This window comes from Microcaecilia unicolor, chromosome 7 (assembly GCF_901765095.1).
Source record: "Microcaecilia unicolor chromosome 7, aMicUni1.1, whole genome shotgun sequence".
In the NCBI taxonomy this organism is placed as follows: Eukaryota; Metazoa; Chordata; class Amphibia; order Gymnophiona; family Siphonopidae; genus Microcaecilia; species Microcaecilia unicolor.
Genome location: NC_044037.1, coordinates 51,257,599 through 51,283,126, shown reverse-complemented (window position 1 = coordinate 51,283,126; position 25,528 = coordinate 51,257,599). Strand labels below are relative to the sequence as shown.

Sequence of the window (25,528 nt, the reverse complement as noted above, 5' to 3'; positions counted from 1 at the left end):
AGGCACAGTACAATCCTTGTTCACATATCTGCCTGTGCCCACAAACTTATGTAAAGGACATGCTGGCATGCAATTTATTTAAAAAAACATACAGGTATGCTTTCGTGGGAAGGCATTTAGAATGAGCATATAAACTCCATGGGAGATCAGATTTTACCTCCATCTTAGAGATCTTAATAAAAATGTAAAAAATTTTCCACAAGCTGATTTGAGTAGACTTGCTGATCATGACTAATGCCCCTCTGGTTCTCAAACATGCACGCCAACTATTCTTAGAAGGATAAGATACTCTCACAGAGCTCTAAAGGTTAAAATCCTTGCATAACAACCCTGTTATAGATTACTGCAACTTGCTTCTCACAGGTCTCTCACTAAACCATCTCTCTCCCCTTCAGTCTGTTCAAAATTTTGCTGCACGACTTCTATTCTGCCGCAAGCTAAGTTCACATACTCTCGTTGCTCTAGAAATATTACCACTTGCCTTGACATACTGCATGGTGGGGACAAATTTAAGGAAAATAACTGTGAAGCAGTTCCGCTAAGCAAAATTATTTTCTATGTACATAATAAAACACATCACAACCTATTAAACCAAAGGGCGGGCGTGTTAATATCTGTAAACACAAATTGAGGTTTTCAAGAACAGCTTGATTCAAGCTCATTATAATTTGAATATATTGTGAATAATTCAATGGTGCTTTACAAACATGTTAGTTAGAGCTATCCTTGCGGAGAAAATGGAAATAGTTTTCTGTTCAAGATTCAGTATGTAAAATAAAGCTAATCAAGGGGTCGCTAAAAGCATTGTGGTGCAGCTGTGTATTGAAACCACAAAGAAGACTGAAGAGAAATAATCAAAGTTCAAATGCCAGTTTCTCTGTCAATGTCAAACAAAAATATGATTTGTCTCAATGCTTTACCATTGTCATTATCACATACTGCCTTTTAGTTATTCAATGTTTTAAACCACAGTGAAACATCGACTGCCTAAAATACACTCAAAGATGGTTACATTATCATTTATATTTATTGAAATGATAGAAGCATTGTTTTATGTAAGATGTCAAAAGAATGCATTTCCATAGAATTCTTACAGTATGACAGAATGGTCTTATGTTTTATTATACAGTGGCATTAGAAAAGGTACAGAGAGAAGTGACAAAAATGATAAAGGGGATGAAACGACTTCCCGATGAGGGAAGACTAAAGCGGCTAGGACTCTTCAGCTTGGAGAAAAGATGGCTGAGGGGAGATATGACAGAAGTCTATAAAATAATGAGTGGAGTGAAACTGGTAGACTGGAATTGCTTATTTACTCTTTCCAAAAATACTAGGACTAGGGTGCATGCAATGAAGTTATTAAGCAGTAAATTTTAAACAAGTCACAGAAAATATTTCTTGACGCAATGGGTAATTAAACTCTGGAATTTGTTGCCAGAGAATATAGTAAAATCAGTTAGCTTAGCAGGGTTTTAAAAATGTTTGGATACTTTTCTGAAAAAAAAGTCCTTAAGCCATTATTAAGATGGACTTGGGAAAATCCACTGCTTATTTCTAGGATAACCAGCATAAAATCTGTTTCACTGTTCTGGGATCTTGTGACCTGGATTGGCCACTGTCTGAAACAGGATAGTGGGCTTGATGGACCTTCAGTCTATTCCAGTATAGCAACTCTTATATCCGTATGTAAGTACATAGAACCCATAGGTATATCAGGTTGTACTTAAAAAGACCAAATAATATTATGGGATACTGATAAATAAAAAATAAAATAAGATCAGTAAGTAGCCAGATTCATATGCCTCAAATGGCTTTTAACTTGTTTTATTTTTTTCAGATCTGAACTCGGTGCTGCAGGGATTCATAGATCTGCATTGTGTATGCAGTTAGGAATATGTTCAGAATAGATGTGGGTTTAAAAAGCAGGGCTGAATTGAAACAGTTCATTGAGTTACCATATCTAGAATATTTTAAAAGTTCAGTGTCCTTATTTCACTTATTTAAATTTAACGGGATTTATATGTCATCCTTCTGGCAGTTTAGAAAGTTGTTAAGTGCTGTGTAACTACCGTACAGGCCATTCATGTTAACTGAATTTTGACAGTTTTTTTCACAGAAACTATGGTTACAAGATGGTTTGATATCATCAGCTAGCTTGTTCATCATAACTTTAATGTGCTGCGTGCACAGGCTTGTAGTTCTGAGTCTGCTATCAAAAGCTGTCCCGAAAATTATGTAATAGGAATTTAAAATTATGGCCCAATATTTAGCAGATAATACTACTGAAAATCATTTCTGACAGCCTTGACACTATCCAGGAAGTACCGGGGTAGTCCGGGGCACTATTTTCTTCTAAGCTGAACGGGAGTCCTCCACTGTTTCACTATCACACTTTCAAGAGTGAGGGACAGACAAACTCTGTGGGACTCCAGGAAAACTGCCTGTCTCTTGAAACTGAAACCACAATATTGAAGCACCACCTCCCACTGGCAGCAATGCAGTTGGAGACTCCAACTCAGATTAGAGGGAACAGTGGTCTAGGTGTCGAACCACAACAGTTACCACAGATACTCAGCACATAATAGCTGTGTTAATTTGCCCAGGTAGGTTCCAGGTAACAGCATTGAATACCTGTAGTGACCAGATCATTTCCAGCAGCCACTCTATACCCAGGTATTCAGTGTCAATATTTGGGTGTAAGCCCACTGAATATCGAGGTATAGATTTAAAGGATGCAGTCAATGTTGGAATATAACACCAACCATGGTGGGTAACTATTGGGGGGATAAGAGTTCTCCATATGGTCTGAACTAATTTGGTAATCCTACTGGAAGTTTTTGCTTTGAAAGATCTCTAATTTTCAAATTAGGAGTTTAATTCCATCCAGAAATTGATTCTAAATGTCATCTCCATTATGACACAGAAAAAACCTGAACAATGAATATACATAAGATAAAACTGTATATTCTGAGTCATCAATATATGCACATTTATCTCATGCATATTCCTTGTAAATATTCTAAAAACATAAATGGTAGTTGTAGTCGAATAATACCCAGAGGAAACAGAATAATAGTGACAGTAAATATACTGTAAATGTTTTTCAACCAAAAGAGAACTTGAAGATATAGGGGTCAGTATTCAAAGCAATTTAATTGGGATGGAGAGGCTCCTGCCCGTTATCGCCTGTGCCCACTTCTCTGCTGATATTCAGCAGTACATAACTGGGTATTGCCACTGAACTGACTGTCCCTGCACTATCCAGGTCATACCAGGGGAGGAGTCAGCACTTATCCAGCACAGCGATATTCAGTACAAGTGCTAGGATAGCTACTTGAGCAGATAGAACTGCATAAAAAGCAGTCTTAACTGAGCACCAGTACTGAATATTGGCCAGTGCTTGAATAATATTTGGACAGCAGCCTGAAGTCCTGTAGGGCCCCCCTTCCCCCAAAAAGCATTGGCCCCCAAATTTAGTACCCCCTTCCTCCCTCTGCCCTGGAAGAGCACTGGGCTATTCCAATTGGTCCATCCTCTGTCCTTCCCCAAATGCAGAGCTCCCCCCAACTAGGTTCTCCATACTCCCATCCACCATAAGTCCCTATCCCCCAGGCCTACCTTTCTATCCCTAGTGGTAGGGGTGTCATCAGGGCAAGAGAAAACTTAACTCATTTCTGCTCTTTGTGGCTCTTACATCAAAATGGCTGCCACTGTCTCTAGTGGCAGTCTTGCTGTACTACCGCTAGTACTATGAGAGTGCCACTAGAGCTCATGGAAGCCATTTTGATGCAGGATCCATGATTGGCAGAAGCAAGTAGAGTGGGATCAGGGGCGTAGCCAGACAACAGATTTTGGGTGGGCCTGGGCAAGACGTGGGTGGGCATCAAGTGTTCTCCCCCCACCCCCACCCCCCACTACCACCACGAACAAATATCTCTGCTGACGGGAAAACACTTCTTTCTACTTTGGCAGACTGCAGCAGGCTTACGCTGAAAACTGAGCATGTGCAGGTGCCAGTATCATGGAGAGTAGTGTTTTCATTACCACCAGGGGGAAGTCTTCAGCTGGCAGAGCTTGGGATCCCCACCAGCTACTGCTAAACATGTGCTACTGATGGGTGGGCCTGAGCCCTAAATGGGCTACGCCACTGAGTGGGACAGAAAGGTAGATCCTAGAAAGTGGATGGGTGGGCCTCAGGGGAGTGGCTTCTTGTTTGGGGGATACAAGAGGGGAAGCTTTTGGGGGTGGTTGGGTGGTAGGCACTGGCAAGGGAAGTGCAGTTGTTGTTGAGATCAAGGGACTTGAAGGATCCCTTTATTGGTTCCTGGCCAATATTCAGCTGAGATACACATAAGAGGCAGAAGCCAACACATGTCTAGATAGCCCTGAATATTTAATACTGTGCCAGGACATGACCCGGCATTGACTATCTGGGCCTAATTTTAGCTGACAATGGTCAGCGCTTTTAAAAACACATGGACTGCTGCTGGCTGAATACTGACTGGAAAATGTTTCAGGAACCTGAATGCAGGTATCCAGGTTCTATATAGCACAAGTTTTAGGATGATGAGAAGAGGGATATTTATTTATTTACATTATTTACTACTCCACACAATCCAGAAAGTTCTTGGTGGCTTACAACAGTAGCATACATCAAATATCAAATATGAATAATAAAATACAGTGCATAGAGCCTGTAAAGGGGAAATAACAAAAAAGAAAACTACTTATATTAAAAATAGGGGAAGAGCTTGGTTTCTGGTTCTGCTTTGGAATCTTAATAGGAGAAGAAAGTGAATGAATTGTTTATCATTTTGATTTGCTTTGGGTTTTAGATTTTATTTTTCCTTTCCAAACTTGTTCTCAGGTCAAGCTATAATACAAGTACAGTACAGGGGTAGCTCTTTGGCCTAGAGGGCTCACAAGCAAATTTGATCCCTGAAGCAATGAAGGACAAAATAAGTTGCCCAAGTTCAAAAGGGACATCTGTGGGATAAGAGCAATGTGAACCAAAGCTTCCTGCTGTAACAATATGTACGTTATTCTAATGTAGGGGTTGGAAACCACGGTCCTCGATGACCACAACCCATACAAGATTTCCAACATGAATATGTATGAGATCTATTTGCATACTATGGAAGCAGTGCATGCAAATCAATCTCATTCATATTCATTGTGTAAATCTTGAAAACCTGACTAGGTTGTGACCCTCAAAAACAGTGGTTGCTCACCCCTGTTCTAATGGACTGGGGAATAAACATTTTTTCAGTGGTGGTAAATGGTGCCAAAACCTAATTCAAGGTTACTTGACCTTATTTTCCAGTTATTCAGAAGGATTACATAAGCTTCTACGTAATTTGTGTTGTGATATATCCATGGCATGTTATCAGTTGTTTTCTTAATTGCTTTCAGGTAATATCGGCAGGCCAATATAAAATGTTTCCCAAGAACAGGATGTCTAGAATGTAAATTCTGTGTTAGTATTTCAGTGAATCAAAAAAATACTGCAGCTGACTGGGAAAACAAGGCTTAGAGAGAAAATGCCATTTTAGGTGCAGTTTTCTGACACAACAAACTTTCCATTTAATTTAATAGAGGCATATTGATGTGATTACTGGCGCAGCAAGATTCTTCACAATACTTTCTGAAGTAATAGATTGAAGAAGCCATCTGGATGCCACCAAGTGAAGAGAGTCTCCTAGCGATCCAATAAGATTAGAAATCACTCAAGCAGGTATTTATTTACAGCCATTAAAAAAAAAAAACAACTAGTCACTGCTACGAGTCTCTTCAACATGAAAGATAGATTAGATTAGTGAATGCAAGCTGTGAAACTGAGCTTTGATTTTATTAGTAAAAACGAGCATTTGAACTATTTCAGATTCACAGAGCTTAGACAGAAGGTTATCATGGAATGGGTGGCGTTTTCATGTTTCATGCAAATTAAGGCCCTATTTACTATCAGCTTTCCCCACACACACAAAATGGAAGAAAATCTGTGGCAAATAGTCCCTTAAGCTTAAACTCTTAAGGTCCTGCACATTTCTTTGAAGTGCTGTGCATTACACTGTCCTCTGTACAGTGTACCACTGGATGGTTTGCACATGCATTTCCTTTAGAAGGATTTTAGTCCTTTGTAAGCTCTTACCTCAAAGCATTTGTACAAGAGACCTAAATAAGGGTATTTGTGTGTTTGTATCTTTTGTAAATGGAGCTCTGCCAGTATTATATTCCTAATCATAGTTATCCCACTTCAGATCAATCTTATCTCAGCTAGCGTACAGTACATTTTCTATGCTCTTTCTAGCACATTGAACCTAATCCTAGCATCTGTGTGCCAGCTGCAGGCACAAGGATCAAATGTTGACGCATTCAGGGACAAAGGGACAGTAGGCTTTTGGGATTTATTCCTTGGTTGAAATGTGAGGCATTCAGGATTGTTTCCTTTGTTTAAATTTGATGATCACTGTTCTGCAAAATGTGAGGTTATAGAAGAAATTATGCATGGAAACAAATTTGGAGGGAGATGCAGAGGCTTACAGAGGGTACATTTATAACAGGGCACCTATTATTTAAGAAGGCAAATAGGCACCTGAGAAGTGCTATTTTAGAAAGACAAATAGGAACCCATGTGTCTTTATAAAATGCTGGTGTAAACAGTAGAAATCATGCCTAGCTTGCAGGCTTTGACACTTACAGATGCTCTTGAGCGGGTTTAAAATGTCTGTGCCAAGATTATTCAAGTAAGCATGTAGATTAGCATATTTTACAGCCTCTGGTCCCAATTTAAGACGATTTAAATGGCCAAGAGAGAGACTCCTGGCCATTTAAATCACTCGCTTAAGGCTAGCCGGTAATATTTAGCAGCACTTAACTGGACACTGCCACTGGATATGCCACCCAACCAGTGAGGTTTGAGGTGGAGCAGTCCAGGGTTAGAGACCGTTAACTGGCTAAGTAAGCGTATAAAGTTAGGACAGAAAATAGGCTGTCTTTAAACTTGGCACACTAACTCACCTTGGATTTTGTGGGCCCCTCTGCTGATCTGTGAAGAAAATAGAAAGCTGACTCTGCCTCTCTTACCTTCGTAGGCCCCCTCGGGCCTACCTGGAAATGTCCCTGGTGGTCTAGGGGGGAGATAGGTTAGGAGAGATGCTAGCTTGCTCCTGCCTGGCACTGTCTCCTTTTGAAAATGGCTGTCACAACCTCTAGCAGCAGCCTTGCGGTACTTCAAGAGGAATCGGGCATCTCTCTCTAGTCAACCAGGGACATATCCAGGTAGGCCCAGGGGGTCCTATGGAGGTAAGCGGGGGGGGGGGGGGGCAGGAGCAGCTATTCTATAAAAAAAAATGCTTAAAGTTAGGCGTGATTTGTAGAATAGCATTTACATCTGAAAATCACACCTAACTAGGGGGCTCTTTCACAAAGGCCCACTAAAAAGTGGCCTGCACTACTTTTGGCAGATGATTTTCTCACACGCTCAGGCCACCTCTCAGCATGTCTGCCAAAAAGCCACATTTCTATTTTTGGCAATAATGGCCAGGCGTTAAATCCAAAATTAGCACCTGACATTTACCACATGAGCCCTTACTGCCTCCTATTTACTTAACGGTAATGGCTCAGATGCTAACCCAGCCGGGAATGATCCCGTGGGCTCCTGTGCTAGTCCAGTGGTAGAGCCGATTTGGCACATACTACACATGCGGTAAACTTACCATACCTTTGTAAAAGGGCCCCTAAGTGCAGTCATCTTCACCAACTAAAATGAGGTACAAATACCCGTGCATAAATTTAGGTGCAGGTGCACTTATTCTGTAACTACAAGCTTAACTAAAAGGAATGCCCCAGATCTGCCTATTATCTGCCATTAACCCGCTCATTTCCACATTCCCTTTCTTGCATCACATCTAAACTTATATGCATATATTTCAATTAAATCTAATTAGTGCCAATAATTGCTTGTTATTGGCACATGCAAATTGGGTATATGCCCAAATTTGCAAAAACAGTTTTTAGTGACTTTTATAGAATTAGGGACAAGTGCAAAACTAACATGGTATCTAATGGGGAGCATGCCCAACAGGTAATCTGCAGTTACCCTGATAAAATAGCCATTAGCATGTGGTACTCAGCTTGCATTTAGCATGGAAGCACTTACCTCCAGATTTTTTATATGGTAACCAGATTTGGGCGCAATCCCGAGATGGTGCACAACTTGATTGGCTAACAAGCCATTAATGAGCAATAATTGCCTTCTATCCACCAATTTTTGATGTTAATTGGCACCAGTTGTAGAATAGTGTAACAGCTAGATTTACACACAAGTCCCATCGCTTGTTGCCCAAATCCCATAGCGTGTAACTCAAAAGGGGGCATGATCATGGCAGGGGTATGGGTGTGGTAGGAATGTTTGAAATATGCATGTTTGTTCAGAATAATGGATCAGTGTGCCCAAACTGGGTGCCAGCATTTTCACTGGGTTTCAGCAGGCGTAAGTCTGGTGCCCAAAGTTAGGGTGCCAGAATCAGCATTGTGACTCTATAAAGGGTGTATAGAGGGAAATATGGCTAACGAAAGCACAGGTGAAAGAAAAAATGGCTAAAGGTGTAAAGAGAGGTGACAAGACCTTTTTCAGATATATTAGGGAAAGGAGAAAAGATAGGAATTAAATTGTAAGAATGAAAGATGCTGAGAATGGCTGTGAGGAAAGTAATTGGGATAAAGCAAACATGTTAAAGAAATACTTCTCTTCAGAGTTCACAGAAGAAATTCCTGGAGAAGGACTGCATTTGGCTCCCGAGGGTATATCTCGGAATGGAGTGGATATTGCAACGTTCATGGAAGAAAGCATTTATAAAAAGCTTGAAAATTTGAAAGTGGACAAAGTTTGGGGACCGGATGGGATACATCCCAGAATACTGAGGGAGCTCAGAAAAGTCCTGGTGGGACCTCTTAAGGATTTTATTTAATAGATCTTTAGAGACAGGAGAGGTTGCTTGGGATGAGAGATGACCTGATGTGATTCCTCTTCACAAAAGCAGGAACAGGCTGGTAAGCCTCAAGTCACTACTGAAGGAAAATATAGTTAACTTTCTAGAAGTCAACGGATTACAGGATCCAAGGCAACATGGCTTTACCAAAGGAAAATCCTGCCAAACGAATCTTGACTTCTTTGACTGGGTGACCAAAGAACTGGATAGAGGACATGTGCTAGATGTTATCTATTTGGATTACAGCAAAGGCTTTGATACAGTCCCTCACAGTACACTCATGAATAATCTGAGAGGATTGAATTTAGGACCCCAAATGTTGAACTGGATTGGAAACTGCTTGACCGACAGGCAAAAGAGGGTGGTGGTAAATGGAATCCGTTCGGAGGAAAGGAAGGTGAGCAGTAGAATGTCTCAAAGGTCAGTACTTGGGCCAATTCCGTTTAATATATTTGTGAGAGACATTACTGAAGGTTTAAAAAGAAAAGTTTGCCTTTTATAGATGACATGAAGATAGCCAATAAAGTAGATACCCCAGAGTGAGTAGAAACCATGAGAAGAAATCTCCAAAAATTGGAAGAATGATCAAGGGTTTGACAGTTAAAAATTAATGTGAAGAAGTGCAGAGTGATGCACTTGGGTACAGGAATCCAAAGGAGATGTACCAGGTAGGAGGAGAGAGATTGATAAACTCGGCTCAGGAGAGGGACCTTGGGGTGATGGTGTCTGAGGATCTCAAGGTGTTGAAACAATGTGACATGGTCATGGCCAGAAGGGGTATAACCAGCAGAAGAAAAGAGGTGTTGGTGCCCCAGTACAAGTCTTTGGTGAGGCCCCACTTGGAATATTGTATTTAATTTTGGCGGCTGTATCTTGCTAAGGATTTAAAAAGACTTGTTCAGAGAAAAGTGATGGAATGGTGTGGGGTTTGCGTAGCAAGACGTATGAGAAGAGACTTGCTGACCTGAGCATGTATACCCTGGAGGAAAAGAAGGAATAGGGATGATATGATACAGGCATTCAAATATTTGAAAGGTATTAAACGGCAAACAAACCTTTTCCAGAGATGGGAAGGTGGTAGAACTAGTGAACATGAATTGAGGTTGAAGGGAGGCTACTTATTAGTGCCCAGTTATCTGCACGAATTAGCTTGTTATGCAATTAAAACTTGTATGTGCAAATTGAGCATGTGCTCAAATTTGCACATGTAATTTTTAGTGCTATATACATAATTAGGGAGATTAAATTCAAAGAGGCAGGCAGGCATGCCAAAACTTGTCTGGTATTTTTAAAGTGACAGTTGATTGGAAATGTTGTGTGAGAAAGCTACTCACTGGCTATCAGTCTGTTGTGTTTTATTATATTTTGATCTTTTTAATGGAATAAATATATTTTCTGATGAAGATGACCTGAAATTCCTCTGCTTTTTGTCTATAATTACTCTTGCTATTGCACTATTGCCTTTCTTTTCCTGAATTTACCCTTAGACTGAAAAAAATGTCAGATAATTTAACAGGACTGGTTGTTGTATACAGGAACAATTATGGAAGCTAAACAAATGACAGACTATTCTCCATTCTATAAGGTCCCAAAGCATAGCTGTTTGAAAGACTGAAGGTAGGATAGCAAGAGGCGGAGGTGAGAGCTAAATTAGATCAACCCCACCACCCCAGTTCTATATATGGCACTCAAAAATGTTGCACATAAATTGGGCACTTGTCCAATTTGTATGTGCAATTTAATTCACAAATGAGCCAATTAGCACTGATAATTGGGCAATAAAAATCAATTATCAGTGCTACTTGTATTAATTTAAATTTGCATGTGCATTTATAGACACTGGGCTCTGCTTTTAATTTTTACGCAGCTGATTGCTTTACCAACAGTGGTGTTCTAAGGCAATATTCAGCATTGTGAATTGTTTTTATTTGGTTTGTTTACCATTTTTGTTCAAAGTTCTCCTACCTATTTTGTTTTAATCTGCCTTGAACCAGACTGGATAGATGAACAACAAAGTTAAAGTAATGAGAATGTAAATTACAATTATAGTGTCCTTTTCATGCAAAGTAAACTTATTTTATAAATGCTGAATATTTTATTCATGCTAATCCTCAGTATTAATTGTAAAAAATGTAGGGATGGGGTGACATTTGGCTGAAGGTTTCCTTGCACCAAGTCTGGTCTTATCAGCTTCATATAAGCCGCATTGAGCCTGCCATGAGTGGGAAAGCGCGGGGTACAAATGTAACAAAAAAAATAAAAAAATATTAGAAAAATACATGTATAGCAGGCAAATTTGGACAATTCAATGCACAGTGGACGATAATCTTCTTAAAGTATTATGCTGTTGTATTCCTAAAAAGGGATTATGTAGAGAAGGCTATTGTAATGCCGCAGGGCTCCAAATTGAGTGTGGTCTCTTTAAATTGTAACATTGCAGGCTGAGCACATGTAGGCATTCAGTTAACCTGGTAGTCCAAGACAGGAGGAGGTGTGCTTTGCTTTTCTGTGTGAAATGCCTAAAGTTGTTTTCTGTTTGTAATTAAGGTAAGAAGCTCTCCATATATCCTGTTACTATAAAAGGAATTGAGCTGGTAATTATTTGTAACTGTTCTTAAGGAAAATGCCCTCTGAGTTATGAGCATGCTGTTTGTTCATGAATGCATGCTAGAATATGCTACTTGTAACCCCTTATGATTCAACTGTAGCTGTAAATTGGGCCAATGCGAGTAGTATAATTAACCTCAAAAATGTACTTCTGCTTAAATTTGAATTAAATATTTTGCAGAAGGAAATGTAAGTGCACGAAGCTTATGTTGGTATAACTCATGTAAATGAGCGCTGAGCATGTGTACTGTAGGCAGTCAGTTGATCCTGCTAGTCCAAGAGAGGAGGAAGTCTAAATTTCTCTGCTGTATGCAGTGCCTACATTTATTATGTTTGTGGTGTTCTCTGTCTCCTGATAGGCTCTCTCTCTACTCAGGAGATTAGAATGCAGTTAATCAGAGTATATAATATCACTGTGAAGACTCAGAACTCTTGAATCAAAATCTTTTTTAACGCAACTTCAAACAAAAGGAAATAACTTGCGGTTCTTGAGTGTTGAATAAGAGTTTCTGCCCTGCAGGTTTGAGTCTGTCTCCATCAGCGCTCTCTCTCTCTCTCACTGCAGAGATAAACTGGGAGCTTTCAGCATTGGCTGAAGAGTAGATGCTGTAAATACTTTTAAACTGGTAAAAAAACTTGGGAGCCCATGTACTAAGCTGCAGTAGAGACTATGCACATGCAGTGTGCACCAAAATGAGACTACCACCATGCTAGTGTAATCCTCTCATGGTAATTTTGGATTTGGCGCATGCTCATTCCAGCAGTAGAAATTATTTATTTTCTACCCCACACAGCGTTTCCGGTGAAAATTGGCAGTTGGTGCATTAAAACTAGCATGCACCTATTTATGGCCTGAGTCCTTAACGCCACCCGTTGATCTAGTGGTAAGGGCAGTTGGTGCATACCGAATAGTTACCACACATGTAGCATGTGAGCCCTTACCACTAGATCAATAGGTCAGGTCATAAATAGCTGTGTTAAAAAATGGCCCAGTGTGTGCCGAAAACATGTGCCCACACTCTTAAGAAAGGCAGGAAGTGCCTTTGAACTAAACTTCTAGTCATCCTGCAGTGCTCTGTGATAGGTTTTTCATGAGCCTATGTCCCATTTCCCTATGCTTTATGGGACTTTTACTACTGGCTGGCCCTTATCACTGTGTATTCTAGGCTGTAGCCTACTCCTTCTCTCATATTGGGGTTGAGAGTTTGTCTGCAGCAAGCTTTTCTAAGCAGTGCCGTAGTGAGGGCGGCAGACACCTGGGGCACGTCGCCGCTGCGCACCCCCCCCCCCCCGGGTGCAGCATGGTGCACCCCCTTCGGCGCACACCCTCCCCCCCCCCCCCCCCCCGGAGCACATTCTTACTTGAATTAGGAGGCGAGAGGGCTGATCCGCCCCCGAGTGCACATCGCTGGGAGCTGCGTCGGCTCCGCTGGTTCCCTGCTCTCTCTGCTCCGGACCAGGAAGTAACCTGTTCTGGGGCAGAGGGAGCAGGGAACCAGTTGAGTCGACACCCCGCCCCAGCAGCGTGCACCCGGGGCGGACCGCCCCCCCTTCCTACGCCACTGTTTCAAAGCTCTGTAAGCTGACAGTCAGTTGTTAAGATAACCACAATGAATATGCATAAGATAAAAATGTGCGTGTACTAACTACGTGGATTCAACCTGAGTGCCCATAAAGATGATTACCTGTCATAACCCCCCCCCCCCCCCCATATTATCCTTAGTTAAGGAAATTTTAGATTATGATGTAGCTGCGTTTAATAGCTCTGAAGCTTCACAAACATGACCATCAAGATAGTGTATTATCTTACCATTGCTAGCTTGCCACTCGACAGCCAAATATATTAATTGCTATAGGACTTGGAGGAACATGGAAGTTATCAAACAACCCATGGTCATACATTTATTAAAGTAATAGTGTTTCTCAGTTCTAAGTTCTCCCTAACAGGGAAATGCCACTCCTCTCCCATTATGATGAAGTGTTACTTTGCCAAATAAGTTTGATCAATCCCCTATTTATTTTACTTCTTTATTTCCCTCCCTTATTACCCCAGGCCAATGAGAAACTGTTGTTAAGTACTCAAATCTCTATATTCTTGGAGGTCAGTACATTTTATTAAGAGCTTTCCTGTATGAAAGATAATTTCCTTTTTTTAAATAGATTAGATATGCTTCAAGATGTTTGTGGTCCTCCTTATACAGGAGGCCACATCTTGGAGTTTATCTTTTCATCCAAAACTATTTTTTTTTCTTTCTCAAATATAGCTACTCTTGTCTGACCATGCTTTCTTAATCTTATCCTTGAGAGTTACAGGGATGCTACTCAGTAGAAAAAGCAAGACTAGCTGTTTGACAAACATCAATGATTTTATTTCAGATCTTTGTTTCCAAATATTATTTCTTTCCCTCTCCCTATCCATGCATTCACTTGGAATTCTGTTATCTCCTGTGCACTTAATGAAGTTTCTGCTTTAGTTAAGTATGTTTGCTCCAACCATCACAAGAAAGATGTGAAGGGCTGAATGACTGGAGGAAAAAAAAAAGTCAGATTCTGCATTACAGGTATATAAAGAGATTAGATTGTACCAAAATAGTGTGAAATATGCAAAAAAACAAATATATATATATTTATCTTTCACAGCAAATTTGACAGATGTGCCTGCCTCATAAAGGAACTTTTTAGCACTGGGGAGGAACTCTCAGGCCTTTCTTGACATCCAGTGTTCCGTGGACAATTACCACCTGCAGATCAGCTAGCTTCATTTTTTCAGCAAAAAGCTTTAGATTTATGACAATGTTTCACTTCCCCATCACTATGTACATCCCCTGCTGTTGACAATGGCAATTTCAATTGAAGTCTTTCATAGTCCCCAATGGTTGTGGGGGTTTCTATAGTCCCTCCTAAGAACAATTCAAGACTGACTTTGCATGAACCAACTGTCCTTTCTACAACCCTCTCCTCAGTGTGGTCAGTGTTCTAACCTGTTCACCTCAGTTACCTTCATGAGGCTAGTAGCCCAAGCTAGGCCCATTGCCTCTGATTTTAATCTTATCCCCTTCAGATGGCTATTTAAAAAAAAATACATACAAGCTTAGGGGCCCTTACAGAGTGGTTTAGCTTGTGGTAACCATTACCACACAAGTACGGTATTGAGCTGTGTGTTATTTTGACACTTCCGCTATTAGCATGGAACCATTTAGCACCTCCGTGCTAACTGTGACCTAAGCATCATGCACTAATGGACATTTTAATGCAAGACTTGCATAAGAATATGCTGGGCATGCCTTCAATATCTGCTGTTAGATTGCAGTGACCATATGTTATTTATCTGCGTTGTGCTGTGGTAACTGCAAAATCTACCACACGTGGTAAAAGGACCCCTTAGTTTGCCTGAACCAGCAACAGAAATAAATCTTGAAGGTGAAAAAAAGCATCCAACATCTTAGAAATATTCAATTAAAAGCTAGACAAAATGGAATATTTAGGTTGCAGTAAATTTTCAAATGACAGAGCAAATGATTCAAACGGGACCATTCTGGTCATATTTGTTTGACTCTGACAGGGACTGGGTAATTGTACTTGTTTGGCAATGTCAAAATTATTTCAGTAGAAGGACACACAGTTCTGTTCCCCCACCCCCCAGATGATGCCTGAATGACACAAGCACATCATAGGAGATTTATGGTGATGAAGCAAAATGTGTTGGATGAACAAGGGGAATTTTGAACACTGTGTCCTTGTAAATATCAGATAAGACTTGAGGGACATGAGGTAGTTTATTATGATCTTAATCAGCTGGCAGAACTTTTCATAAGCAAACTGTTATCAAATTCTGATGCCATTACGTCAGGTTTTAAAACCCAGGGATAGGCAAGTGAAACAAGCTGTAACTTGGGCATGGCATTGACATGTTGTGGTACTTGTAAGAGAATTTATGTTGGAAATGGATCTCTTTTTTAGGAAAACTGCTACTTTTCCTTCTTCTGCTTGCCCTTCTATGTAGGGATTAATTTGGAGGTTCCAATGAACATGCATGAGATTAATTTCTATGCACACGGACAGTTCAATAACAACTCACTTATATTTACATGTCAACTGTGCACCTAAATGTACAGAATACAGAACCTGCAGGAATAAAATGGGTCCTTTGGCAGATAGCTTGTGCTAATCTTTAGTAAAATATCTACTTAGATGCCTAGCAGGCTTATTTTTGAAAGAGAAGGGTGCCCATCTTTTGACACAAATCTGGAAATGGGCATCCTCTCAGGGTAACCAAAATAAGCATAATCGAAAGCCGAATTTGGGCGTCCCCAACTGCTTTCCGTCGCGGGGACTACCAAAGTTCCTGGGGGCGTGTCGGAGGCATAGCGAAGGTGGAACTGGGGCTTGCCTAACAGATGGGCGTCCTCGAGCGATAATGGAAAAAAGAAGGGCGTCCCTGAAGAGCACTTGGGCGACTTTACTTGGTCCATTTTTTCTTACGGCCAAGCCTCAAAAAGGTGCCTGAACTGACCAGATGACCACTGGAGGGAATCGGGGATGACCTCCCCTGACTCCCCCAGTGGTCACTAACCACCTCCCACCCAAAAAAAAACAACTTTAAAACTTTTTTGGCCAGCCTGAAATGTCATACTCAGGTCCATCGCAGCAGTATGCAGGTCCCTGGGGGGGGGGGGGGGGGGAGGTATGTGTGTGTCAGCGGAGGCATAGCGAAAGCGTGGATGTCCTTCTTTCAAACAGTTTGGACATCCTGAACTGCCCCCCCCCCACAGGGACGGCCAAATTTCAAGGGAGTGGAGTGGAGGAGTGGCCTAGTGGTTAGAGGACTGGTCTTATAATCCAGAGGTAGCCAGTTCAAATCCCACTGCTCCTACTTGTAATCCAAATAAATAAAGGGGGTGTCAGAGGCATAGCAAAGGCATGGACATCCTTCTCATAGAAACATCCAGGCATGGACATCCTCAACTGCCATCGCAGGGACGGAGGCATAGCAAAAGACGTCCTTCACCCATACTCTAAAAAAGACGTCCCTGACTAGCACTTGGATGTTTTCACCTGGACTTGTATTTTTCTAAGGTTGTAGATGGCAATTTATTAAAGGTTGTAGATGGCTATTATACACACAGCTTGTTTGCATGTAGAAGCCGTCTTTGGCATGCGCAGAGCAGCCATGTATAATGCTTGGCTGCTCTGCACTGGCTTCTCCTCCTTAGGAAGAAAATCGTGTGCAAATGAGCTAACAGTGAGCAGCTCATTTGCATGCGATTTCCTTCATGCATGCCCGTTCCTTTCCGAATCGCTAAGGGATCAGTAAGGGAAGGGCTTTTTCCGTTCTGGTAGTGCATCAGTTAGTCCACTGCAGTGCCCCCTAGGGTGCCCGGTTTGTGTCCTGGAATGTCAGGGGGACCAGTGCACTACGAATGCTGGCTCCTCCCATGACCAAATGAGTTGGATTTAGTCATTTTTGAGATGGGTGTCCTCGGTTTCCATTATCGCCAAAAACCGGGGATGACTATCTCTAAGGTCGACCATCTCAACATTTGTGTCAACCATCTCTAAGGTCGACCTAAATGTTGAGATTTGGGCGTCCCCGACCATATTATCGAAACGAAAGATGGCCACCCATCTTGTTTCGATAATACGGGTTTCCCCGCCCCTTCGCGGGGACGTCCTATGAGGACGCCCTCAGGAAAACTTGGGCGCCCCATTTGATTATGCCCCTCTTAGTGTACATTTACCTTTGAAAATGTCAATTGGGTGCATATGTGGTATTCTACAAATAGCCACTCAAATGGCAAAGCATGTACTTGTAAGGGGGAGGGGGGTGCCTAGGTGAGGAACATATTTATGTGGGCAACTTATAGAATACTGTAAGTTACCCATGTGCCTGCTACATTTTGGTGCCCACATTTATACCAAATCTACATCAGATGTAAATGGGGGCGCCTAATTGTGCACTAATATTGGGTATTCAATAAGGACACTTGGGCATTGAAATAGAGGTCCTCCATGTTACCAAGGCACCAGAAGGAAGCACCCTGTTCTGGAACTGCCCCCTATATTTGTACTATATACATATTGATCTCATGCATATTCATTGATGTTTCCTGGAACCAGTTTTGGAAGCCTTGGTATATTTTAAACTGAGTTGGCCAGAAAAAAATGTGTATTGATTACAACATTTACTATTACTAAAAGGCAGTCAGTACAAGAAGGAAAGAATCTTGATTTTCTTTGCTCTAAGGAAATGCTCAGTTATTTCTACTGTGAACATATCTATATTGATCAGATAATTATTTTTGGCCTTGTTTTCTTTACAAATACTTTGCACATGAAAATGAGGAGAGAAAAAAAATCTGGGTACATGATTATTCATACTTGCTTTGGTTATCAGCTAAGGTAATATAATTAAGACAGTTGTAATGTTAGGAAGGTATACAGCAAGTTGAAAAAGAGGGACTTAAAATATAGGGCCCAACATGTGAGAAATATATGGCTCAACATGTGAGGGTGGGAAACCCATCCCAAACCCACCCTCCTGGGCACCCCAGCCCCCCCCCCCCCCCCCCGACCACCACTCCCAGGCCTTAGCTGGAAGTGGTCTTGGAGGTAAAGTGGATTGGGGCAGGAGTAGTCCCCTCTGGTCCTGCCTGTCCAGCTGTAGTTCTCAAAATGGACACCATGACCCCTAGATGTAGTCTTACAGTCCTATCGTTAGGTTGGAATGAATGTGTATGAGTGGTTTGTGTGAGTGTGAGATGTACAATGCATGGTTGGCTATTTTCTGTGAGCCTGTTTATGAAGTTCTACCTGGGACCTAGGGGTCATGTGTGTAGTCTAGGTGATGGACATATACTTTTCCAACTTGATACATGATCCAATATAGGTGATCTTAAGTTAGCTTCTTTTAATGATAAAGGGGTTACCCATCCCGTAAAATATGAATTTTAAGCACCTGGGAGCTCATGTAGCCTTCATACAAGAATGTCACTTAAATATTGCTGAATCTAAGAAATTGAGGTGGGATTGGATAAAGGAGTGCTTCTATTTAGCGGCCATAGGGTAGAAACAGGGTATAGCCATACTACTTTCTAAGAAACTGGATTATAGTGTAATTACTCACGGTGCTGATATCCAGGGGAGATGGGTGTATGGTGGCCTGAACATTGCACAGCAAACATACTTGCTTCTTAATGTTTATGGCCCCAATATAGATGAAGGTAGTTTTTCATCAAAATCTGACCTCAGTGCTTGTCACCATTAGCGTAGATCATATTATTTTAGGAGGGGATTTCAACCTTCCTTATGATTTGATCCTAGTTGGGAAATCGTTGGCTATATTTAAACCTTCCAGGAATCATCAGGCTCTATCTCAGTCAGAGATGTCCCTGGTATCTAGCCTGAGATTATCCATCTTATAATCGAAAGTAATCGCCAGCTATTTCCCGACACAAATCGGGATATGGCCGGCGATTTCGCAAAAGCGGCGAAAAGCGTATAATCGAAAGCTACATTTGTGATAGCTTCGCCGCTTTCCCTTCGCCTCGCCGGCGAAAGTTCAAAGGGGTGTGTTGGCGGCGAAGCGAAGGTGGGACGTGGGCAGACTTGGGCGTGGCTACCAGATGGCCGGCTTTCGCGGATAATGGAAAAATAAAACCCGACGATAAGCAGTATTTCACCGGGTTTACTTGGTCCTTTTATTTTCACGACCAAGCCTCAAAAAGGTGCCCCAACTGACCAGATGACCACTGGCGGGAATGGGGGATGACCTCCCCTTACTCCCCCAGTGGTCGCCAACCCCCTCCCACACTAAAATTATTAAAATACAAACCTTTTTTGCCAGCCTGTATGCCAGCCTCAAATGTCATACCCAGCACCCTGACAGCAGTATGCAGGTCCCTAGAACAGTTGTTGTTGGTTGCAGTGGACTGCAGAAAGGCAGAGCCAGGCCCATCCCCCCCCTACCTGTTCCACTTGTGGTGGGTAATGTTGAGCCCTCCCAAACCCCCCAAAACCCACTGTACCCATATGTAGGTGCCCTCCTTCAGCCCTTAGGGCTAGGGTAATGGTGCACACTTGTGGGCAGTGGGTTTTGGGGGGGATTTGGGGGACTCAGCACACAAGGGAAGGGTGCTATGCACCTGGAAGCTAATTTGGTTGTTTATAAAAGATGTTTGAAGTGCTCCCTAGGGTGCCCGGTTGGTGTCCTGGCATGTGAGGGGGACCATTGCACTACAAATGCTGGCTCCTCCCATGGCCAAATGCCTTGGATTTCGCCAGGTTTGAGAGCGCCGGCAGTTTTTTCCATCATGACGGAAAAACAGAAGTGGCGATCTCAAACCCGGCGAAATCCAAGGCATTTCGCCGGGCCACACCGTATTATCGAAAAAAAAAGATGGCCGGCCATCTTTTTTGAAAATACGTTTCCGGCCAGCTGTTGCGCCGCCGCCAAAATAGATCACCGGCGACCTATTTCGCCGGCGACGTTTGATTATTCCCCTTTATATCAGCCAGCTGATGTTGATTATACATTCCATTCAATCCCTCATGATTCCTATTCTTTTTTTAATTTCTATTTTTATTCCTATATAAATACTTTTATTTCTATTGCACTGCTGTCATCTGTGTGGGATGCTACCATCAAACCCATGCATATCTCTGATGCAGGTATTTCCTTTACCTTGTTCTCGGTGACCAAAGACTTGCGCCCCCCCCCCCCCCCCCTCTTCCTGGAAATTCATTTTGATGTTAGATGAGCTTCATTTTAGATCTCATGTTGAGGCTTGGACTACTGAATCTTTTCACTTTAATGATGGGGAGGATCTTCTTATCTTATTTGGGATGCTTTTAAGGCCTATCTGAGAGGGGAAATAATTATATTTTCAGCGTATAGGGTCAAAGCCCGGTGACAAACTCTACTTGATATGGAAGGGCAAATAAACTCTTTAGAACAGTCTTACTTACAATATCTCACATCTGCTGTATTTCTTCAACCGTGAAAGTTAAAATTTTAATTTAATCAGATTCTGGCTCAAAAAGCACTATTTTGAAGGCAGGAACAGAGTGGGACACCTTTTAGCTAACTATTTAAAATACAAAAGAGAGTTAACTATGGTCCATGCCATAAAAGAAGGGGATCAGCTTTTTGTGTCTCACTTGGACATTGTCACACAATTTCAAGATTTTTATCAGAAGCTGTATACTTCGTGAGTGTCTCAAACTGAGTATGACATACTCACCTGTTTTAGCTCTATTAACCTCACCCGCTTAAGTGATAAGCAAGTGAGTTATCTTAATCAGCTCTTTACAGAGCAGGAGATCAAAAAGGCTATCAATAGCTTAAAACCGCATAGACCCCTGGCCAAGATGACTATATGGGTGAGTTCTATAAAACATTTCAAACCTTTTTTTACACCCAAACTGCTTCAGTTGTACCAATCTTTTTTGTGTTCTAATTCTAGTGCTGGAACATTCACAGAAGATGACGTGGAGGGACATAATCGAACGGAAACACCTATCTCCATGGGCGTTTATCTCCGAGAACGGGTCCGTGAAGGGGCGGGCCAAACCGTATTTTCGAAAAAATTGACGTTTTTGAGCTGGGCGTTTGTTTGGTTTTTTTAGCGATAATGGAAATTAAAAACGCCCAGCTCAAAAACGTCCTAATCCGAGCCATTTGGTCGTGGGAGGGGCCACGATTCGTAGTACACTTGCCCCCCTGACATGCCAGGACACAAACTGGGCACCCTAGAGGTCAGTGCGGTGCACTTCAGACAACGCTCCCACATGCATAGCTCCCTTACCACGGGTGCTGAGCCCCCAACCCCCTCCCCCAAAACCCAATACCCACAAATGTACAACACTACCAAAGCTCTTAGGCGTGAAGGGGGCACCTACATGTGGGTACAGTGGGTTTTGCAGGCCTCCCATTTACCAGCACAAGTGTTACAGGTAGGGGGGATGGGCCTGGGTCCACCTGGCTGAAGTGCACTGCGGTACCCACTAAAAGTGCTCCAGGGACCTGCATACACACAGGCCTCTAGGACTGGTTGCTGCTATATAACATTGGCACACCAGTTGACACCTAAAGACTAATCTCTCCGAAAATGTCCTTTATTGGAATAAGCACGCTTACTCACAGTTAACTGCAGATCAGAGGTTGTGCCCCATTGGCAACGAGTCTCCTTGGTACTGAGATGAGCAGTAGGTCAGAGCTGGCAGAATGCTGTACTATGCCCTCTTTCAGCCACATTCAAGGTAAGAACTAAGTTCTGTAACGTGGCTAACATGTGAAAGGGATCTAAAACTGGCTTATAAAAATGGCCACTACCTCATAGACTACCGGAAACAAAACAGGGCACACACTGACCCAGTAAGCAGAGGGAAAAGCACCATGGGAGTAGAGCCTACCAACTACCAACAACGTGAGCATTTGCCACAAGCTAGTGGAATCACGGAACCCAATACCCTACACCCACCACAATGCATTGCTGATGTGACTCTGCAGTGCCCTTAACAGAAAAGGTGTCACACTCACCCGAGAGCCACTTCAGAACCAGGGAAAGGCTGTCACAGGATAGAACACATTCTGCTGTCATGGAGGTGGGTACGGCATTTGAGGCTGGCATACAGGCTGGGAAAAAAAGTTTGTAAAGTGTGGGGGGGGGGGGGGGTTTGGTGGGAGGGGGTTAATGACCACTGGGGGAATCCGGGGAGGTCATCCCCGATTCCCTCCAGTGGTCATCTGGTCAGTTGGGGCACTTTTTTGGGACCTGTTCGTGAAAAAAAAGGGTAAAAAAAAAGTGACCCAAAATCGCGGTAAAAACGCCTTTTTTTCGATTATCAGCTAAATACGCCCATCTCTCCTCAGCCAATAACCACGCCCCAGTTCCACCTTCACCACGCCTCCAACACGCCCCCGTCAACTTTACTCATTTCCGCGACAGATTGCAGTCAGAAACGCCCAAAATTGGCTTTCGATTATACCGATTTGGGCGCCCACGGGAGAAAGACGCTCATCTCCCGATTTGGGTCGCAATATAGGCGTTTTTCTCTTTCGATTATAAGCTGGATAGTATACCATTTTCAAAACACTTAGACTTGCAAAGTTACGTGGAGGGGCATAATTGAACGGGACACCCACGTTTTCCTGAGGGTGTCCTCGCAGGACATCCCGCAAAGGGGTGGGGAAACCCGTATTATCGAAACAAGATGGGTGTCCATCTTTTGTTTTGATAATACGGTCGGGGACGCCCAAATCTTAACATTTAGGTTGACCTTAGAGATGGTCATCCTTAGAGATGGTCGTCCCCGGTTTTCGGCGATAATGGAACCGAGGATGCCCATCTCAGAAACGACCAAATCCAAGCCATTTGGTCATGGGAGGAGCTAGCATTCATAGTGCACTGGTTCCCCTAACATGCCAGAACATCAACCGGGCACCCTAGGGGGCACTGCAGTGGACTTCAGAAATTGTTCCCAGGTGCATAGCTCCCTTACCTTGTGTGCTGAGCGCTCCAACCCCCCCCCCAAAAAAAAACCCACTCCCCACAACTGTACACCACTACCATAGCCCTAAGGGGTGAAGGGGGCACATACATGTGGGTACAGTGGGTTTGTGGTGGGTTTTGAAGTGCTCACATTTGCCACCACAAGTGTAACTGGTAGGGGGGGATGGGCCTGGGTCCGCCTGCTTGAAGTGCACTGCACCCACTAAAACTGCTCCAGGGACCTGCATACTACTGTCAGGGAGTTGGGTATGACATTTGAGGCTGGCACAAAATATTTTTAAAGTTTTTTTTTTTTAGGGTGGGAGGGGGTTAGTGACCACTAGGGGAGTAAGAGGATGTGATTCCCGATTCCCTCTGGTGGTCATCTGGTCAGTTTGGGCACCTTTTTGAGGCTTGGTCACAAGAAAAAATGGACCAAGTAAAGTCGGCCAAGTGTTCGTCAGGGACGCCCTTCTTTTTTCCATTATCAGCCGAGGATGCCCATGTGTTAAGCACACCCCAGTTCCGCCTTCGCTACACTTCCGACACGCCCCCAGGAACTTTGGTTGTCCCTGCGATGGAAAGCAGTTGGGGACGCCCAAAATCAGCTTTCGATTATGCCCATTTGGGTGACCCTGGGAGAAGGATGCCCATCTTCTGATTTGTGTCGAAAGATGAGAGCCCTTCTCTTTCGAAAATAAGCCTGATAGTAACCTGTGGAACTTTGTAAGTGTAAGTGCTTTGAAAATGAACCCCCAGGTGTCTTTAAATAAAGAGCAGACATATTTTCAAGATTGCAAATTATCACTGTCTGACTGAGCAAGTTGTAAATAGGAAAAACATTATTTGAAAAGTCTGTAAGCAAATACCAAAAGCCTAAGAAATAAGATAGGAGAGTTAGAATATGTTACACTAAATGAAAAGATGTGTCCTGTATCTGCCCCTCTTCCCTGCAGTCCTCCATTTTTTTTTTACCTTCATCAGTGACTTGGCAGTGATTAAGATAGGCTGCGGCATTGGGGCCTTCCTTCTTCGCATCCCACCTATGCAGAAACAGGGAGCAGGGGAAGAAAGATGGAGACAGGGGTGAATTTCCCAATAGGCAATTTTGTGACTGGGCCCCTTTTTTGCAGGGTCCTAGAGCAGCTGCCCCTTTTGCCCATTGGTAAAAGCGGTCCTGTATACTTAGGTGGAATTTTGGCATATATGCATATAACACCCATATATATGTGAATAATCGGTACGTAACTGTTCACATGTACTTTATAGAATTACACTGCTGGTGCCTTTGTGCTAAAGATCTTTTCTGTATGGTAACTGCAGAGAACATGTCAGACATTCCCCAATGGCTACCACACAGTCTATGCACTTAGAATGCATTACGTTTTGCAGTTACAGACCTCTGTAAGCCACATTGAGCCTGCAAATAGGTGGGAAAATGTGGGATACAAATGCAATAAATAAATAAATAATAAACTTACCATACTTGAAAAAAACAGACCCCTAATTTTTTTAAGGTGCTCAAAGAACCAAATATGTGCCAACAAATGCACATCTGTACTGTTTTGTTACCTGGATAAAATCATTTTAAAAATATTTTTAATAAAGATTGTAGCACCTTTTTACTTAGTGCCAATTCCCGTTCCTAACTTTAGGCATCAGACTTACGCCTGCTGAAATCTGGTGTAAATGTTGGCACCCAAGTTAGGTGCACTGAGGTAGTATTCTGAAACTACATGTACAACTTTTTGGAATGCCCTTGATATGCCCAAGGCCACGCCCACTTTTGAGTTGCACACAAAGTACAGTTAGGTACCATGACTTATAGAATAGCGCCTATCCATATGTGAGTGCAAATCTTAATCGGTGCCAATTAACTTCAATAATTGGTTGTTAGCACTCAATTATTGGTAGTTAAGGGCTTGTTACTCAATTACTTTGTGTGAGTATCTTGGGCATGCACCCAAATTTGGGCAGGCGAATCTGGGCACCAGATATAGAATCCATGGGTTACTGCTGTATGTGTTGGGTCAGGAACTAGGCAGGGCATGGAGTGAGAATGGGTGTGGAGAGGCTACAACAGTTAGTGTGAGGTACGTATCATGTGCTCTCTGTTGTACAGCTAGGGCGGCTTCACTTAGCATCTCCTCAATATGATGCGCTAATTGCAGCCATGCTAATTGCAAATCAGTTCTACATTGCAGAGAACCTGCTGGACATGCCTAGTGAGCGATAAGTGCAAAAAGAACACACTTTAGTAAAAGATCCCCTATATACACTAACAATAGACTAATTGAGATATTTTGTAATGGGATTGTTATGTTGCTATGCAGTTTAACATGTTCAGAATCCATTGTTCCCTGGGATTAAAAAAATGACATCTGTTTAACTCAGTTTAATGTGACAGAGTATATTATATTGGTAAATTGCCAATTAATCTGC

General features: G+C 42.5%; 1 protein-coding gene across 1 annotated transcript in view; it reads left to right on the top strand.

Annotated features, from left to right (window-relative positions):
- HTR2C (5-hydroxytryptamine receptor 2C) overlaps nt 1-25,528 on the top strand; it is a 563,983-nt gene that overhangs the window by 116,276 nt on the left and 422,179 nt on the right. Inside the window, exon 2 of the mRNA XM_030210426.1 lies at nt 5,596-5,734. The gene's annotated coding sequence lies outside the window, so the exon portion shown is untranslated. The remainder of the gene's footprint in view (nt 1-5,595; nt 5,735-25,528) is intronic.